This window comes from Gracilinanus agilis, chromosome 1 (genome assembly GCF_016433145.1).
Source record: "Gracilinanus agilis isolate LMUSP501 chromosome 1, AgileGrace, whole genome shotgun sequence".
NCBI lineage: Eukaryota > Metazoa > Chordata > Mammalia > Didelphimorphia > Didelphidae > Gracilinanus > Gracilinanus agilis.
This window is the reverse complement of record NC_058130.1, coordinates 574882336-574888349: the sequence shown is the minus strand read 5'-3', so window position 1 is coordinate 574888349 and position 6014 is coordinate 574882336. Positions and strand designations below refer to the sequence as shown.

Genomic DNA, 6014 nt, shown 5'->3' with positions numbered 1-6014 from the left:
TTGAAATTTCATTGTATTGTGTCTTACTCATTGTATTCATCAGATTGGGAATAATGTCAGGGCGGCCACATTTGGCCTGTGGGCTGTAGTTTGCCCATCACTGGCTTAGAACAATATAAAGGTTAACTTCCTAGCTAGCTTTTAACATATTATTACCTTTCTATTAAAAATACACCTGAAACAAATATGTATACACACTCACGTATATATGCTGCACTTGCTAAAATAATGCAGTTTGCCTAACAATAACATAATAGTTACAATCAACACTTCAGGATAACTACTAAACTGTAGAAACACAAAAGAAAAAATATACATAACATAGATTTATCAAGGTTTGTAAACATGGCAATGCCACGAGCCACTACTTATCTAGATAAATCAATAAAAAGGAAATTCTAGAAAAGACTAAATAGAAATTCTAATTGAGTATTTATGAAACAAAATGATCTTTAAAAATGTGTTTTCAAACACATCTCAGATAATTCTTGCCATATTTAAATACTAAGAATATTTTCATGAAAAATCTGAGTTTTCAAAATTAAATTAAACTAAACTCAAAATTTAAAAACTATGTTCAAAATTATCAGAATTAAAAATTAAATTGGATATTCTCATTTCCACCTGACAAAAATGAAGTGCTACAACATTTCCTTCCTAAGGAGAATGAGTTGCTAATAATCTAATACAATATCCTTTTAAGTCACACTGATGAAGTTACTCTTATTTTAAGAACCATAAATATGCTCAAATTAATTGGACATTTCTCTCACTTTAACCATTTTTCTCAAAATTTACATCAGATACCCTCTGAATTAATCCCCATGAAATATATTCTCAAGATTTTATGACTGATTGAAGTGACAAGATCATATGTCTTTCTTATCTACTCAATTAAATTTAACCAATTTAATCTCATCAATTTCATCATATAGATTTATGTCTTGGTCTCAAATAAAAAATTTTCTAATTATTTTTATGATCTCATATGTTTTCAAGGACCTCATAATTAGTAACATGTAGAAGATAAATTCAATATTCATCAGCTTGATTCCCTAATCTTTTATATATCCCTATCTTTAATTACTATGTTTTAGCAGCAACCTATCTATGGCTATATCACTCTTCATTTTTAAACTTTCTATAATAGGAGAAAAGAGGGACATTACTAAAACAATGGAGAAGTGTATTTTTAATTTGGAGCATTAATTAATTCATATAAAGTAGAAGTTGGCAATGTTGCATAGTGATGTTTAGAACATGCTTAGGGTAATATTGAAGTTTCATTGTAGGGAATCCAGCTGGAAGAATTTTAATTCAGCTTGTATCACACTCACACTCTTTCAGCTTTCTCTTGAATACACCTACAGTTCCAAAAAGGCAGGTCATAAGCTTCTGGAACCATAGTCCAATTTGTTCCATAGCATTTCTTTCAATTATATTCCCATAACATTTAAGCTCAAGTGGTAGATATTCCCTATCATGTTTAGAGTTAAATAAAAGCATTTTATGTTGTTTTAACTATACCAATTTTAAAATAACCAGTCTGCTATTTCTTCCTAAAGCCATTTGACATCTGATTGAGAATATAATAACCTTCTGGAATTCTATGTAGAAAATGAACACATAATAATTACAGCTACAAACATAGAAAAATACTCCAGATAAAATTACTATAAATTTCCAAATTAACAGATATTATGTTATAATAGTCTTCATGAAAAAAAATCAAAACTTACTACTCTAGTTGAATTTGAAGAATAGCTTCTTTTTATTTTATTTTTTTAACATTTCTGACTTTTATATTTCTCAGGTTGAAGTATTTGCCAATCTTAAGGAAAGACCTTACTCAAGGTAGGTAATAAGAGAAGTCTCAGGGGAGGAGACCACACACAAAGAAAATAGCAAAGGCAAATTCTATAGCTGGCCTAAAGATGCATGTTGAAGGAAATGTAATAAACAATGTAAAGGGCAAAAAAAGATATTTAGCCATTTGGGGAGTCTTTTGAGACTCCATTACATCCTTCCCACTTACTTACAGGATGTCCTTGTTCAGGGATCTTTTATCATCTCTATCTCCAGATTCAAGCTGTAGGGTGATATTGTCTAGGAGTGACTCCCCAGGAAATGAGTGGGACATGGGATGGTTAGGGATTGAGGAATTCTGAATAAGTTTTCTGCAAAAGGACAAAAATTCATTCAGAAATTTAGCAAGTTTAACATGAAGGAATTTATTACTTTCTACCACACTGAAGGATTGGGGGTGATAGGTGCAGGTTGACACAAAGGTATTCTGAGATGGGAAAATCCTTTATATTATAAGAATTTAAATTTAGGTTTTACTCTAAATATGAGAATTCTAAAGTAATATTGTGGTCACTGATTTAAAAATATTACAACTTAAATCAAAAAGCACGTTTAGCAGCTTTATTTACAATGAGTTGGAAAGAGTGAAAGCAGAAAAATGTAAAGAGACAGAAAATTCTGTCTAACTACAAATACCCTAAGTTTAATCCTAATGTCTCTAGACCTCAAATACTAATCTGAAAAGCAAATTTCACCAGAATCCAAAGTCCTAATTAGGAATCTGAAGAGCCAGGAGAAGCTGAAGAATCTGCCAACAAACTTCAGTGCAAAGGAGGCAAAGACCTCCAAGAATCTCACTAGAACTCATGCTGAAGGGAGTATCCTACCAAAGCATCAATGAGCAGAGATGGTCCACTCACTGAAGAAACAAGGAAAGAATTACTCCACTCACCACTTTAGGATCCAAGGGAAGCATCTCTTCAAGCACCAAGGCAGAAATGACTCCAAGCCAGAAGATCCAAAGAGAGAAGAAGCCCAAGTCCAGTATCCAGGAAGTCATGGCCTTTTTATTGTCCTTTTTCCATATCACATCCTGTCTCTTCACCTCTTTACAAGAACCAATCACAGCTTTCAAAATGCTAAGCCCTACCAAGGGCTGGGCAGTCTTCTTTGGAGGGAACTAGTGAACTTAGTGACTGGTCAGGTATTAATTACGGGTATTTTAAGTTTTTGATTGATTAAATAACAAAGAGAGATAATTCTATCTTCACAATCCACCCTATGATTCTTTGGGAGACTAGTCTCCCCAATGAATAATTTAACATAACTAGCTTATACCTCTAAAAAATTTTCTATCTAAAGGTGCATATAATATTTCACTTTTAAGAGGAAACAACAATAGTTGGAGATAAGAGGGAAATAGAAGAGAGAGAGATCAAACCAATGTTTGCTAGGTGCATTGACAAAAAAGCCAATTAGGTGGCAGTCCCCTTTGGCATAATAGTTTACATTCAGAATAAATGATATATTCAACCCCCTCCAGTTCAATCAATTGCATTCCAAAGTTCATTCTGAATCTTCTGATGTCTAGGTTTCTTCATGGCACTTTCTCCAAATAGTTCACTTTCTTGATTCAAAGAGTTAGTCAGTTTCTTTTTCTGAAATTTCTCTCAAAAATTTTTAAGCCTAGGATTTTACAAAAATTATACACTATAAACTGCCTTGTAGTATAGCCACTCATCAAAAAAATACACAAAGGTGGAAGCTGAATAACATCAATCTTCCAGACTTTCAAGTGGAAGAGATGAATTCAATCCACCAACAAAAAAAAAGTTATTAAGTTTTGATAATCCTTAAAAACAAAAATATCTCTATATAATTGTTGCATTCTGGAAATTTATTTAGAAATTCCAAAAAATAGGATAAGGTATAGCCTTTTCTCCTCAGAAAAGAAGAATCCTCAAGGATTCCACCAAAATTAAAAAAAAATTTAACAAAATTATTAAGTAAAACTTAATATCATCTCTAAACCAGAATAGATGACCTCAACACATTGTACATTCCTGTTTCAGTGATCCCTTTCAAAAATGTGGTTTTAAAAACATCTGTAGTGTCAAGAAACATATTCAATGCTCACTTGAAAACAACTTTTGAAATATTTTGACAAACTTCTGACAAAGAAATTTTGGGGAAACATGAAATCACATTTCTACAGATCACAGAAACATAGGATCACAGACACAGAGCCCTAAAACATTAGCATAAGGCAGAGAAATATTTCCTCAATGGGAAAAATCCTCATCCTAGCCTACTACATTCTGGGGTACAAGTAATTGCAGATGGGAATAGCCCAAGGCATTCTACAACACAGAAAAGTTCCCATGGTCTTAAGTCTTCCTCTGTTGTGCTTCTGTGCTAATTCCAAGAAAGCCATTTTCAATTTCTTAGTATTGATAGGATCTCAACAGCAGCCACATGAGGATCACAGTTATGAGGACAATGATAAAATTGAGAAACAATTATTTTATGGAGCTGTCCATGCTCAAGATGGATTAATGGGAAACTTGAAAGAACAACTCCTGGACAGAATCATGATAAACGCTGTATCTCTGTCTAGGTCTTGGTCCTGAGCTGTTGCTCTGCTTTCATTGCCCTACCAGTGTAGTCTCAAGATCTAATTATTTCAAGCATGTCATGAAGGCCTATTATTATCATTTCTTTTGATGAGATAGTCCTTTGCTTTTAGGCTCCAACTACATTAGTCTAATTTTATTAATTTAGGACCTCTTTGAAATCACATTCTGATATAGATTTAAGACATATTATAACCAAAATTTTTTTAATCTTCTAATGTCACCATGTAAAATATCATAGATTATCACTTAGCTGAGTCTGAAAGTCACTACACCAGTTTCCCATAATATTTTTTAACCTTTCTAATTTTAATCCTTCTTTTACTTCCTCAAGAGGTATATATTGGAAGTTCAGAAACCTCTTATTTGAATGCTTACCAAAACCTTTTCTGAGCTGCCCATCATCATTTTTCACCTTTTTACTCTACTCTCATCTATGGTTCCAAGATAAAAATTTAATTTTCATCAGCTAAATCTCAAACATTTTTTTTAATTTTCCCTCAAGTAGAAGCTGCTTACAAGAGGAATCTGGGTTGTTCAATTAAAATGCTCAGGGTCTTTGACCATTAGTTACAAAGAATTTTCCCAATTCTTTCTTGTCCATTTGCAATAACCAGTCAGGTCTGGAGTCCACCAAACCCAAATTAACTTTTTTTTTTTTAACACTCCAGGACACACATACCTTTTAATCAGAAAAGTACCTGGGAGCACATAAACATAGTAGGAGAGACTAAGACAATAAAGGGTTACTTAAGATTACATTTTTTCAATTAATTTTTTCAAGGATGATCAAGAGTTGTTTAAGAGTTAAGTATCTTTTTACTAATTCAGTTACTCAGGGCAAAGGTATAAATTCCAGGTGCTAGGTGAATTTTTTTCATAATCAATTCAGCCTGTTCGGTCTGAGACTGGGGTCAATCTAGGGGTTTCTTGAAGATAGGTTATTATGGACAAGGGTCACTGGTGGTTTCATGAAAACAAGGTGGTCAGTATTATTCAAAAAATGGAAACAAAAGGATGAAGACTAACCTTTCATATAACCTACTGTATTGTCTATGTATCTGTTTTATTATTCTGTCTGTGTTTTTGTTTCTTTATATTCCTTAGCCAATACAAGATAGTTTTAATAATTATTGTTTTATAGAATTTTAAATTCATTTTGCTAGAACTACTGGCTTTATATTTTTTAATATTTCTTTGATATTCTTGATCTTATATTCTTCCAAATGATTTTTTTCAAATTTATTAACTTTTGGAGTCGTAATTTATTGGGATTGACCATTAGTTCAGGTAGGATCATCATTTGGCTATGTTGGTTCTACCAATTCATAAACAATTAACATTTTCCATTTATTTTGTTTTAGTTTTTTTTTAAACCCTTGTACTTCAGTGTATTGTCTCATAGGTGGAAGATTGGTAAGGGTAGTCAAGGGGGGTCAAGTGACTTGCCCAGGGTCACACAGCTGGGAAGTGGCTGAGGCCGGGTTTGAACCTAAGACCTCCTGTCTCTAGGCCTGACTCTCACTCCACTGAGCTACCCAGCTGCCCATTTTCCATTTATTTTGATCTGATTTT

At 32.9% G+C, this 6014-nt stretch overlaps 1 pseudogene; it reads right to left on the bottom strand.

Annotated features, from left to right (window-relative positions):
- Positions 1 to 4250: 4250 nt before the first annotated feature.
- LOC123231790 lies at positions 4251 to 4346 on the bottom strand (annotated as a pseudogene).
- Between the last annotated feature and the right edge of the window lie 1668 nt (positions 4347 to 6014).